General features: G+C 37.2%; 2 protein-coding genes across 4 annotated transcripts in view; one reads left to right on the plus strand and one right to left on the minus strand.

Annotated features, from left to right (window-relative positions):
* The window catches only part of LOC135214922 (ATP-binding cassette sub-family G member 1-like), a 354258-nt gene that overhangs the window by 158898 nt on the left and 180621 nt on the right, over positions 1-14739 (minus strand). For all 3 annotated transcript variants that reach the window (XM_064249394.1, XM_064249392.1, XM_064249393.1), the window contains one exon: positions 8508-8567. The gene's annotated coding sequence lies outside the window, so the exon portion shown is untranslated. The remainder of the gene's footprint in view (positions 1-8507; positions 8568-14739) is intronic.
* Positions 1-14739, plus strand: part of LOC135214698 (uncharacterized N-acetyltransferase DDB_G0290199-like) — a 153466-nt gene that overhangs the window by 1182 nt on the left and 137545 nt on the right. The gene's annotated exons all lie outside the window — the stretch shown is intronic.

Here is a 14739-nt window from a genome sequence, read left to right on the forward strand (position 1 = left end):
TCTCCATTACATTTTAACGTTACACTGATGAGGAACACCGTTCAGGTGCTCGAAAGCCTTTGTTCTATTTTTACATAGAAATATATTTTTAATATATAATTGTGGATATTTTTAATCGATTTGTTTTCACGAGACTGTGAATTTCTAAACAATCATTAAATTGTTACTGAAAGAGAAGAAACAACAAATGAATGTGACATTGCGCATATACCGATACTGCTGTGGCATATCGGTATGCTAGTGTGTATACGTATATAAGTGTCAATGTAAGCAGGTACCGACGTATTGCGGATTCAAGCACTGTTGCCAATTGGTATGCGTTTACCCTCCAAACTGGGTATAAGACTTACACAAAACTGTGGAAAATAAGTGAAATTAGCGTATCTATTTCTAGTATATAGACAAAAGTATTAGAACATTTTTATCATCATTGCATTACTATGACAACTAGAATTCATGGAAGCAGTTTGTAAAGGCATCGGCGTATGTGTGAAGCTCCACTAAATTGGCAACGTTGGTGCTTATTAAAGTAAGACGAATTGCGGAGCTATTTTTTTTTTTTTCTATAGTAAACTGACTGACTACATAAAGTAATGCATCCTCGGCGCCCACGACCACGGTTGTTGTGACGTAGTATTATGGTTGCAGCATTAAAACAGGAGCCTAGGCTGACGAATGCTTCTTGAATATAAAAACAGATTACTCTCTCGTCGCCCAACACATTGTGGCATTGGCGCAGAGAGAGAGAGAGAGAGAGAGAGAGAGAGAGAGAGAGAGAGAGAGAGAGAGTCGTCACAAGGGGTGGGGGGCGTAGAACAAAAAATCTAGGGGGTCCTCAGAACCGCTGCTATGACAGGGACTGCTGCTGACTGGCGGGAGGCCAAGAAGAGGGTGAAACGGGAAGGAAGGAAGGAAAGTAGGTGTTAGAAAGGGCGGAGGGGGCTTGGAGGGGGGGGGAGTGGGAGGAGCAGAAGAACAAGAAGAAGAAGAATAGGTCATGGAAAGGAAATCCTCCTGATAGGTCAATCTGATAAAAGTCGAATGAAAGCTGATGTAGGTACGGTTACGTTTCGAATGAAGTTGAAAAATAAAAAATAAAATGTAGCGGAACAAAAATCAAAGGATGACATAAAATGGATAATATTTTTTTTTTTTTTTTTTTTTTTTTTTTCACTGTGGTGCTACGAGGTTGGTGGACACTTCTGCCTGCAAAAGCACCGCTGCGGTTTTGAGGTCGAAAGCAGGCAACGCGCAATGGTACAGAATAAAATTTAAACTGGTTAAACAGAGACTACGACCTGTACCAGTTTCTGCATATATCAAACTGAGTTTTCATCTGATCTGTTTCTCTATATAGTAATAGTTTCCTTCTAAAATGCAGAATCTGTGCACCAGCAACAAATGTAAATAATCCCGCGCCTGTTAATACATACACTGAAATTATAAATTTTATAAAACGTAGCTCGTAAAGCGACAGTATTTGCGACGACAATTCCCTGCTGCTTCCGAACCAATAAAATTTTAAAAAATGCGCAACGGAGGGAATACGGTTAATATAACCACGACAAAACATTTTTAATAACGTTGCCATGCATTAAAATTCATATGTATTTTCATTCAGAATAATATTACCTTCAGACTATGCAACCTCTAACGGCGACGCGGTGGGAGATCAAAACAAGGATACTTAGTCGTTCCCCCACTTGAACTCTTGCATTTCCTCGTACCATTTGTACCCTCGTCTTTGTTTCCTGAATCATGTTACTCTCCTACGTTTCGGAGTAAGTGCCCGTCGTTATGTTATAAGGGTGTTCCGCAAAAATGCATAGACCGAGCAAGATTTGGACTGCCAGACGCGTCTCTGGGAACTGACACCCCGGCTTTTTTTTTTCTTGAATGATGTTCTTCTAAAATCCCAAATAAAAGCGTTCCAATCTAACGGAAAACTGCACACCAGTTTCTGTCTCCGTTCTGTGGAGGACCTCAATAGAAACATACGCTGTTTCATTAAGAATCATTTAGGTTATGATTTATGCCGGTATTAAGCCTATGAGGTCAATACGAGTATTGGACGTAAATTATACCAACTCGAATACTTCACGCTTAAGCAAAATGCCAGAATTATCAGCCAAGGATATAATTCCATAACAAAAATGCCCAAAAGGAACACAATTACCTTGGCAGAATCATAAAAGGCATAATATTTATATTTCAGCAGAATGTTAAAACTAATTTAACATACTTACTTCCACTGTCATTAGAATTTTTCACTTGATAGTATCTCAAAAGGTTAAAAGCTATTCGGTTTAGTGTCTTCATCGAGTACACGGTAACATTCGAACTGCTAACGTTAGCCATTTAGAGGATGTTCTAGGAGATCCAGCCTATGCCTGCACAAGGCTGGCTTAATCTTACAGCAAAGAAAAAATGGCAACACATCTATGACCAATTTTTTTTAATAAGAGATTTCTTCTTCCTCACATTTGTATATTATTAAAATTTTTCTCTGTGTAGTGAACCTGCCAGTACTGTTTTCAATTTATAAATTGAATTTTCTTTTACTTATCCAACCCAGCCGAGAATATTCCATCTGTAAATAAAGCAATAAATAATATATATATATATATATTATATATATATATATATAGATATATATATATACCTATATATAATATATAGGTATGTTATATATATATACTGGTAAAAAATGTTGTTACAACAGAACTCCATCTAATAGAAGGAAACCCATGAAAACGCCAAAATATATAGAAAGAAAGAACTATATTTCAGAGACTGCTGTCTCTCTCTCTTCTGAAGAGAGTCAGCAGTCTCTGAGATATAGTACTTTCTTTCTATATTTTAGCTTTTTTATGGGCTCCTTATATATATATATATATATATATATATTATATATATATATATATATATATATACATATATATATATATATTTATAAATTAATAAATAAATAAATAACTTCTAGTAATATATATATTAAATATATTATATTAATTTATCTATATATATTATTTATGTATATAGTATAGAAAATGGAACGCAAATTACATGTCAGACGCACTTCATAGCGGCTCAATGTTTAAGAAAATGGGTTATTTGGTCACCAGGTGGGGTATTTACTAAGGCAGCAAACTACCGTACGTGAAATGTGCCATCTGCCACCAACAAAATTATGAGATATTCCTATCAATTAAGCGAGACATAATTACGATAAGAGAATGCTGAGGCTCCTAAGAATGTTGAGCGCTTGCAATTAATTACCTTTTGGAAGTTCACCAATAACAAACATAGAAAAAAATATATAAAAATTTCCCCATCCTCCATCTATCTTATAATTAACCGCTACAATTTATAGCTGGCATATTTTTTTTTTTCCAACCGAGTCACTGACACTAATATTTCTAACACCAGATGCATATGTTAATCGATTAGCATCGCAATGAAATTTTTTTTCCGCTCACTTGAAAAAACTGCTCTCAAAGGGTCACCTTTTTCTAATTCACTGCTCAAGACCATCTCCCTGAATACGTCTTTCTATTCATTCACCAGGGAGAGAGAGAGAGAGAGAGAGAGAGAGAGAGAGAGAGAGAGAGTATATTATTGTTAAGAAAGGAAATTATTCCGATTAAAGAAAAGATATCATCTACAGTCCAATTACACAAAAAAAAAATCTCTTGAGAACGATAAAATTCTAAAAGTACTGACAGTTTAACACGTAAAGTAAGTGTAATTTTCTCTTAAGAACATAAGACAAGCATTGACACAAAATACCGTAAGGAACACGAGTACATCACTGTAATATGAGAATAACAAAACGACATGCCACAAGCGTTGAAACAACACCACGAAAAATTGTGGAAACCTCCAGTACGCGAGAATGGAAAGGTAATTAATCATTTTAAAATTCAACCCTTCGGCCTACTGAAAAAAAAAAAGCACCCACATTTGGAAGAGGTGAGCTGTCAACGAACCTCACCCACATTTTTAACAGATGTGCTTGAAACGAGCCTTTCACCCCCCCCCCCCCCCCCCCCCCCCCCCCCCCCCCCCCCGCAACCAATTCCTTGCGGGTAAATAAGGTAACAACGGGGTGAATGACACGGCGAGATCGTGAAGGCCAGGACTGAAGAACCTAACAGCGGAGTTTCGATGACTTTCTTAACAGAGGAACGAATCCACGAAGACCTATTGAAATAGAATCCGCGAAGACCTTTTGACGAGATGAAAGTTCCCAAAGCGCTGCTGGGCCTGCCTCTTCTTTAACAAATAAAAAGGGAAACTTAGACATTCGTGAGCTCACAAGCAAGAGATGACGGTGGCAGGAATTCAGGTCTGTCTGCTGCTGCCGCTCTAGCCGCCGAAGAGGTGAACAACCCTCCAGAGGGAGACGACTGTGAACACCTGAGGATTGTAACAGTGTTGAGGCAACCCTTCCACGTTTTTCGTTTGAGTCATCGAATGCCAGGATGGGGGTTAAAACAAGACGATAATTACAGATTAAATACGGCTAAATTAGTGGAAAATTCGATCAAACTTATATGACTGAGTCATCAGTACGAAACGGGAAGGTGATGTTGAAGGTGCCGAAGGAAATAAGTAATAAAAAGGCTGCTGCTTTTTCGCTGAATCATCATCGTAATATGTGATCAGTGGAGATTAATGTATCTCAGAGAGAGAGAGAGAGAGATAATAATTACAAGATATCAATGCAGATTAATGTATCTCAGAGAGAGAGAGAGAGAGAGAGAGAGAGAGAGAGAGAGAGAGAGAGAGAGAGAGAGAAACTAAAATTTAATAAAAAAGATATCAATGCAGATTAACGTATTTGTAAGAGAGAGAAAATGAGACTAATAGTTAATAAAAAGATATCAATGCAGATTAACGCATTTGAGAGAGCGAGAGAGAGAGATGAGAGAGAGAGAGAGAGTACGATGAGAGAGAGAGAGAGAGATTACTAATAATTACAAGATATCAATGCAGATTAATGTATCTGAGAGAGAGAGAGAGAGAGAGAGAGAGAGAGAGAGAGAGAGAGAGAGAGAGAGAGAGAGACTAAAAATTAATTACAAGATATCAATGCGATAAATGTATCTGAGAGAGAGAGAGAGAGAAGAGAGAGAGAGAGAGAGAGGGAGAGACTACTAAATATTAAAAGATATCAATGCAGATTAATTGTTGAGAGAGAGAGAAAGAGAGAGAGAGAAAGAGAGAAACTAAAAATTGAATAAAAAAAATATCAATGCAGATTAGCGTATTTGTAAAAGAGAAAAAATGAGACTAATAGTTAATAAAAAAAGATATCACTGCAGATAAACGCATTTGAGAGAGAGAGAGAGAGAGAGAGAGAGAGAGAAGAGAGACTAAAAATTGATAAAAAGATATCAATGCAGATTAACGCATTTAAGAGAGATGAGGAGAGATGAGAGACGAGAGGGAGAGAGAGAGGAGATCGACGAGAGAGAGAGATAGAACTTAAACAGAAGATAAAAGATGACTTCGCCACCCAATCCATTTCAGCAATAAAGGAGGGAGCTACCTGGCACTTGCTAAAAGAGCAACGGATCAATACATTCACCTGGCGAGGGGTCGGGGGGGTGGGGGGCAAACGCAATTACGTACGACGAGTCGTATATGAGCGACTGACATCCAAACCGTCATTAAACAGCTTTATAAAACCCTTCATTCGATAAACAGCTGTGTCGGCCTTCCACTGCATGAATCAATCAAAACAGAACGGCGTGTTTTGCGTGTTATCGCACGACATTTTCATGATGAGAGAGAGAGAGAGAGAGAGAGAGAGAGAGAGAGAGAGAGAGAGAGAAACACATAACGAAGGAAAACACACACACACACACACAATGAAGAATAAACTGGATGCTTGTATATTTTCTCGTCTGTTTATCACATCCGAATATCCTGAACAGATAAGAACTCAGTACTATGAATATAAATATAGGATAAAAAAAAAAACAACAGACCAAATTTCAATGTTCACGGAACAAAAAAAAAAGGAAAAAAAAATATACAAAGGTGGAGAGAGAGAGAGAGAGGAGAGAGAGAGGAGACCGAGAGAGATTGAGAGAGAGAGAGAGAGAGAGAGAGAATATAAAAAATGAGGGTAGAAAAACATGACGAACCAGTCTCATCCCGCTTATACAAGAAGATGGTCTTTACCTCGACCTTTGATTGGTGTTACTGAGCGTGGGAAGAGACGCATAAAAAGAAAATTATATCAATCAAGTATGTATGTATCTATGTATGTATATATATTAATATATAAATAATACATATATGTATGTATGTATGTATGTATGTATATAGATATATATATATATATATATATATATATATATATTTATACATATATATATATATATATATATATATATATATATATATATATATATATATATACACATATATATATATATGAATTTTCATCACACCACTTGTTGGCCCCAATCGATAACATCACTGAAGTCCTGATTCTCCCCTGTCCGCTGGTTCGAACCCACGAGAGGACGAAATTACTATAAAACTAAAAACATTCCCCCTTCGGTTAACGTATATGAAAATATATTAATTCGAAAGTAAAGCGAATTGGATATTAGAGACAGTTTTGTAGCTCGATGCATAAATATAATATATATAACTATATATATAATATATATATATATATATATATATATATATATATATATAGATATATATATACACATATTATATACATACTGACAAAAAACATGTCTCACTGAAGGACAATAGTACTGACATGACTGAAATATTTTCATTAGCACTCTAATAAATGATGTCCGTCCATTTCCCGCAGTGAAACAATGAGCTGACAGCGTCGAAAACCGCCTAAAATCAGGTTCGTGGACGACCGGCCATGCGAAAGAAACAATGATACCGGGCGGTAACATCGTTAACCTTTTTAATCTGGTGCGTCCAACTGCAATAATCATGACGGAGCCTGATCCTGACAAATGGTTGAATGTACATCAGGAAGAATTGCCCTGATTTCACACATTTCCCCCCCCCCCCCCTTTTTTTTTTTTTTTTCATTTCCAGGATTTAACCCTTTAACACCTGCAATAAGCAGGGGGACGATCTGGTTTGTCCAGGACAAAGAGGAGCTCTGAGAGAGAGAGAGAGAGAGAGAGAGGACGCAGTAATTGAAGCTAAAAAAAAATGAGGACCTAAGAGTTCTGAAAAGGGAGGAAGACAACGAGATGAACGGAGAGAGAGAGAGAGAGAGAGAGAGAGAGAGAGAGAGGAGAGAGAGAGAATAGACGCATTAGCCTAGTGAAAAGAAAATGAGGACCTGAAGAATTCTGAAAGAGAAAATCATAAAAAGAAGGGAGACAATGAGACGAACTGAGAGAGAGAGAGAGAGAGAGAGAGGAATTCACAGAGACAAGAACGAAGACTATTAATAACGGAGCATAAAAACGGAAGGAAGAAAAAGGAATAACAGTATAAAACAACGGAGCGTCATGTTACTCATCGTCCAGATGTCACATGTCTCTTCTCGAGGCGAGAAAAAAAGGGACAGAAAGAAAGAAAAAAGAAAGAAAGAGGCAATTCGTGTGTGACAGAACCCGAAGAATGGAAGATGTGAAAGAACGGTAGAAGTTAATGAGATGCTGACCATCTCGGCATCTTTATGGAAACCCCTAATTGAGGAGAAAGCCCCAAGAGAGAGAGAGAGAGACGAGAGATGAGGAGAGATGAGAGAGAGAGAGAGAGAGAGAGAGAGAGAGAGAGAGAGCATTCTCTGGTGAGTAAACAATGCGGTAGAGCGAATCAATTCCAGTATCACTTGATGAGAATCACTGTTATGTTTTGGAAGTATGCACAGCATAATTATCAAGCCCAATTTACATTAACGAGAAGCTAACATATACTATCGAATAAATCGTTAATATTTTGTATACAACTCATGCGATAACTGCAGTTATAAAAACAGCCAACCAAGTCATTCAAAATAATCGCTTCGAGGCTAAATAATATCCTCAAAAGAGGAGAAGAAACAAAAAGTACCGAAAAATAGAATTCAAGAGAATAACTTCAGAAAAAAATAAATAAATAAAAAATCAAATAAAAATCTCGATTACATTAGGTCACAGATAACGTCACCCAATATAAAAAAAGGCAAGGTGTTTATATATTCAAAAAATAAGGACGTAAACTTTCAAGCAGATGACGTCACCCAATTATAAAAAAGGCAAGTGTTTTATCATATTTTTAAAAAATAAGGAAGTAACTTTCAAACAGATGACGTCACCCAATATAAAAAAGCAAGTGTTTATATATTTAAAATATAAGGAAGTATCTTTCAAAAAGATGACATCACCCAATATAAAAAAGCAAGTGTTTATATATTCTAAAAAATAAGGAAGTAACTTTCAAAAAGATGACATCACCCAATATAAAAAAAAAGCAAGTGTTTATTCATTTATAAAATAAGGACGTAACTTTCAACTTACCTTTATCCTCCAGATGAAAGCATATCCTCTGCGCTCTGCTGCAAAGGTTTTACGTCACACCTGGAAGGGAAAAATATTTTCAGAACTCACAATGGAAAAACCGAGGGTGCAGAGCTCAGCCCTGAATACAACTTGGCAATAAGATTATATTTCTACAAAGAGAGTTTATTACTATTATTATGGAAATAAAAACTTAAAAGTCCAACAGGAAGGACTTAATCCATTACAGTAACGTAATCCAATCTTGCAACTAAACTCGATAGGTTTAAAAGTAAAATAGATTCATGAAATCCTATAGTTTTAATCCAATATAGCAAGTAAATTTGAAAGGTTAAAAACAAAAATTTCTCCTAAAATTCTACAGTAACTTAATCCAATCTTACAACTAAACTAGAAAGGTTTAAAACTTAAAAAAAATCTGACAGATCAACAAATCTAGGGGCAAAATGCTCCCATACAATCACTGGTGAATTAAAGCCCATACAATATAAAAACACTCGAGTATCAGTGATATGAATCCGTTCAATTCTCCCTGACATGAATCCCTAATGCGTATGGATCTTCGAATGGAGGGGGTAAAATACACTTCGCTTAACGTACACAGATCCACGTCATCCCCTCCCTTCAATCTAACATCATATGTAAGGGGCTGGAAACGAACCGTCACAAATACAACCCAATCCGGAAAATTTCCCATTTCTCTGGAAATTTCTCTGGAAAGATTCCATAAGGTGCCCGAAAGCCAATAAACAGTCTCCCAGAAAATAACAGCACCCTTTTGGCCTTCAAGGTTCAACTGCCTTATCAGGTCAAGGGTGTTAATAATTGCACTCATTCCCTTCAAGGTTAAAAAGCTTTTTAAGTTCAAGGGTTTTAATATTTTGCACACCTGACCTTTAAGGTTAAATTGCCCTTTCAGGTCAAAGGTTCTATTCATTGCACACCTGCCCTTCTAGGTTAAATGGAAATGGCCCTTGAAGGTAAAGGGTTTTAATAATTGCACTCCAGGCCCTCAAGGTTAAATTGCCCTAAAAATTGAAGGGTTTTTATAATTCCAGGGCTTTCTGATTGCACCTCTGGCCTTCAATGTTAAATTCCCCTTTAAGATCAAAAGTTTTCATAATGGCACCTTTGCCCTTTAAGGTTAAATTCCCCTTTGAAGTCAAGGGTTTTAACTCACATGATGTACACTACGTTCTCTAGTGAATATTTATTCTTTCAGGGGAATATTTCATCTACTTTTGAAGCAAGTTCATTGCTTTTCTTAGTTGAAAGGAATACCACCTTTTCAAGCGAATTATTATTATTATCATTAATAAAACATGCGCCCCAGCCTCGAAAATACAATCATTCCAGTTCAGCTAGTGAAATCTTACTGGTCTAACGAATCTTCTCTCTCTCTCTCTCTCTCTCTCTCTCTCTCTCTCTCTCTCTCTCTCTCTCTCCTAGACGACGAGGTGATCAACGCTGCCTGAATCGTAATTCAACTCTATTGATACAACCAATCGAGCTCCTCCATTTTCCAGTCCAAGGTCAAAACCTGCTCTGGACAAATATGCCAAAAGAAGAGAGAGAGAGAGAGAATATTCTTCATGAGATGGAGTTCGAAAAAAAAAAAATATATTAAAGGTGTACACTGGAGGGGAAACTTGCCCAGCAATTGTGAATTGTGTCGAAATATGTTAGAGGAAGGAACGTTGCATTTGGGACGTGAGGGAAATTAAGAAGAAAATAAGGAAGTGAGGTAAAATAAGAGGAGGACATTTACAGGATAGTGAGCTGCACGAGGAAAAAAAAATAGTTGAGCATCAAGCTAAAAAAAAAAAAATCATGGTATGTGTGTTGTGTATGTAAATGCTATAAAACAGCACGAAAATTAGTAGAGAGAGAGAGAGAGAGAGAGACTGTGTAACAGCATGAAAAAAATCTCACTGATTTACGGAAAAGTGACAGCGTCGATAATCAATGAAGAAAAAAAAAAACTATAGTGGACCATTTACAAATCTTGAATGGAAGGGCCGAAGACTGGCACGAGGCCAGCTCGAGAGAGAGAGAGAGAGAGAGAGAGAGAGAGAGAGAGAGAGCTCGATTCATGACTCCCGCCCACCTCGGAAAATAGCCTCGCCCACACAGAACGAAACGCCTACACACTGGGGGGGGGGGGGGGGGGTGAAAGCGATTTTCCCCCGAACATAAAAATGATAAATAAAGCATTGATGACTTCTTTTGGCTCCGTAAGGGAAGGTGAAAATATGCTGAATGCCCACGCATTAAAAAGAAAAAAAAAAAAAAGGACATTTCAGGAGAACATAAAGATGTGTAGGCGCAATGTTGCATGAAAAAGAAATAATCTGTGAATGGAGCGAGACTGGTGGCCGATGTTGGAGTCTGGATACAGCGCTGAGTTTGAATGAATAATGAGGAAAGACAGCAAAGACTTGTCAAAGAGAACGAAAGCTTTTGCTAGAAGAGAAAGCAGAGAATAAATGTGAAGAGAAAGCAGAGAATAAATGCGAAGAGAAAGCTTAGAATAAATGCTCGCAAGGGTAAGAATATGAGAATCAAGAGAAAGCTGACAATAAATGTTTGCAAGAGTAAGAATATGAGAATCAATAGAAACCAGGAGGACATAACATCGAATGCTGACATGGAGGATGGACGAATGGAGTAAATACAACGGATAGCAGTAGGATTAAAGTAAAGGTGTCACAATGTGCGTGATGCAAAAGAGGAATTAGGGTAAGTGAAAAAATATGCCAGAGGATTTATACTTGTCTATGGAAACCAAAAAGGGAATGCATGAGAGGATTATTATCCCAACTCCCCTTTACGAAAATAGGTGGATAAATTTAAATAATTATATAAATAAATATATAAACATTCGAGTTCATGAAATGTTCTGTATGTTTAGTATGCGCGGCACAAGAAGCACTTGATAAGGTAAGAAATCAGGAGTTAAAAGAATAGCAAACCATTTCCAGATGGTCCATTTACGTGACAAGAAAGGACAGAGATAGGGTGGTGGAAAAAAAATGAATAAATAAAAAATTAATAAATCAATTGTTGGTGGGGAAACAGGAGAGGATGACCCACAAAGAGGTGGATGAATGTGGCAGATGAATTACTGGAAAGGAAGCGACTTGGTACCCAGGAATACCGAGAATGAGTACGAGATAAGGGTGAATGGCGCTGTGTAGCTAGGAGGGATCAACGCACTGCCGATGAGCCTCTCTAGTGTAAGTGTATAGTGTGAGTGTATTAAGCAGCTGATGGTGTGGAAGATTTACTACAAGGCGAATACACCCACAAACGTGACTGTGATTGTTGCAGTCTGGAATTGCTCCATGTTAAAGGGAACTGGGGAAGTTTATATATATATATATATATATATATATATATATATATATATATATATATATATATATATACATATATATATATATACATATATATATATATATATATATATATATATATATATATATATATATATATATATATATATATAAGCGAGTACCACAGGAAAATGATAGGCAGGAATCCAGCGCTTTCGTCTTTACTAAGACAATGTCTTAGTAAAGACGAAAGCGCTTGGATTTCTGCTTATCATTTTCCTGTGGTATTCGCTTATTTAATGAAGTCACGTGCGTCTACTGTGATTTTTTTAAGCATATATATATATATATATATATATATATAATATATATATATATATATATATATATATATATATATGAGTGATCACATCACCGTGATTCATATATACGCATTAAGCTACAGATGTCCTTTAATATCAAATTCGCTCTACCTCAGAATTAATATATTTTAATATATGTTAACTGAAGGGGAATTTTAGTTGATAATAATTTCGTCGGCTCCCGGCGCGAACCTAGGAGCCCCTTAAGTTAACATGAAAATATATTAATTCTGAGGTAGAGCGAATTTGATATTAAAGGACATTTGTAGCTTAATGCGTGTGTGTGTGTGTGTGTGTGCGTGTGTGTGTGTGTATGTATATGTATATATTATATATATATATTTCGATATATATATATATATTTAAAAAATATATCTTATATTATATATATAATATCTATATATATAAGACAAGGGGCTATCATTCTCATCCCAACAGATTTATTAAGAATCGGAAGACTGATAACACCTGCTAGGTCTCCCACTCTAGAAGAAGAAGAAGACACTCTGGATAAGATATACATAAACCTAACTGCCTTGGAAACAAGAAGAAAGATGGATGAAGGAAGGACCAAGTGCTAAAGGATGCCACATATATGAGAGAAACAGCAACAACGGTAAACGCAACAACGTCGTAGATACGATCGTGACTTCCTTTCTGGACACGAGAGAAGAAACTCAACAGTAAAATGTTTAAAAATATCGATGTTAAATTTAACCGTTAAAAATATTTCCATCCCTCTCACACCTTTTCAATATATCACGACGATGGGAATTCTGCACCCGAGTGAAATAACGCTTTTGCAATTGCCAAAACGCTTGCAAGGACATCAACAAAAAGAGAGAAAAAAAAATTACGGAAGAGAACCGCAAATTCTAAGGCTCTTTTAATTGCCTTCCGGGTTTCTTCGCTGAGGAACATCCCCCTGCCCATCTCCCCCTCTCTCTCTCTCTCTATCTCTCTCTCTCTCTCATCTCTCCTCTCTCCCCCCTCCCCCTTCCCTCCCCTTCTCTCTCTCTCCCTATGGCCATGGATCGTGGCTTCTAGGCGGCTGCAAATTGTTCGTTAGGGTTTAAAAAAGAACACTTAGTTTCTTACGTAGAAAAAAAGATAAGTTTAACATTTAAAAAAAACAGTAAATCCTACCTTTTTAAATGGGATTCTGGCGATTAAGTAATCCCGGCATCCGCGGATTTACTTGATCAAGACCAGTTACCCTCCGGCATACTAAAGAGACCCCCACCCACCTCAAAATATCAAATGACACAGAGCAAGTCGCACTAAGGAGTGATTATATACCGAACCTTTAATAAGGTTTCTAGAAAGAGAGACAGGGTGGTTAGCGTCAAATGACAAACCTCTACTACGTATTTGGGTTGAGTAAATACCACAGTTCATTTCAAAACGCGCCATATTGTTATCCATATTATTTAATATCATTTCAGTAGATGAAACCTATTCCCATGGAACAACCACACCAAAGGGGCCACAGATTTGAAATCAAAGCTTCCAAAGAATGTTGGTCTCCATCTCCCACCGCAAACCCCACACTGCAGCAGCAACTGATCACAATACAGAGCCAGTGATTTTTCATCGCCCTTGGGGAGACGCGAACCCGTGACATCTGACTGGCAATCCACGACACTAACCACTTTACTAAAGGACCAGCATAACAGAAAATAGAAAAGAGAGAGAGAGAGAGAGAGAGAGAGAGAGAGAGAGAGAGAGAGAGAGGCTTCCCAGGAACAAACAGAGGTTTAAATAAGAAGAAGAAAAAAAGAACCTGTCTTCGAAAGGAGAATTACGTAAGAAAAACGCGATCAATAAGGCTTTCTCATTTGGTAACCTTGGAGTGATCACCACTCGATGCAGTTCTGGGCGCTCCGACATCTTAGTTATTCAGCTATTTCATTTTCTTCCCTTTGTCTGTGCGCTCGTGTACATGTATGCGTGTCTAAAATATAATAAATTCAAGCATGCACATTTACACACATACATATAAAATAAATATGACAATTTTAAAATTGTGTCTAAAATATGATAAATTCAAGCATGTACATTTACTCATATACATATACGATAATGATGACAACTTTTAAAAGAAATTAGCATTTTCCTTATGAATACAAACCGCTGTTTTTCATGTCAGGAGTTGTCTTCTGCGCATGCGCCAAGTCGGCCGTGTCTGACCGAGAAAAACAAAACGTTCGTGTCCCAGTAAGAACGAGTATTTCTTCAATATGTATGCATACTTAATCATACACAAAACATTGAGTAATCTCTCTTAATAGTCTAATATGCGTTTACGTGTATACATTGGCTGAAGATATCGAGTCATTCAGGAATTCAAAATATGTTATACGTTATGCTTCGCAGCCCAATCATTCATTTCAAGAGATATCTCCGAAGAGTTAGGTAAGACGGGAAGAATGAGGAAAAATGGCGGGGGTGGGAGGGGGAGGGGATGGGGGCGGGGGAGGGGGAGGGGTGTTGAGGGGATGCGAGAATAACAGACCTTTGCACATTATTGGGAAA

This window comes from Macrobrachium nipponense, chromosome 46 (genome assembly GCF_015104395.2).
Source record: "Macrobrachium nipponense isolate FS-2020 chromosome 46, ASM1510439v2, whole genome shotgun sequence".
In the NCBI taxonomy this organism is placed as follows: domain Eukaryota; kingdom Metazoa; phylum Arthropoda; class Malacostraca; order Decapoda; family Palaemonidae; genus Macrobrachium; species Macrobrachium nipponense.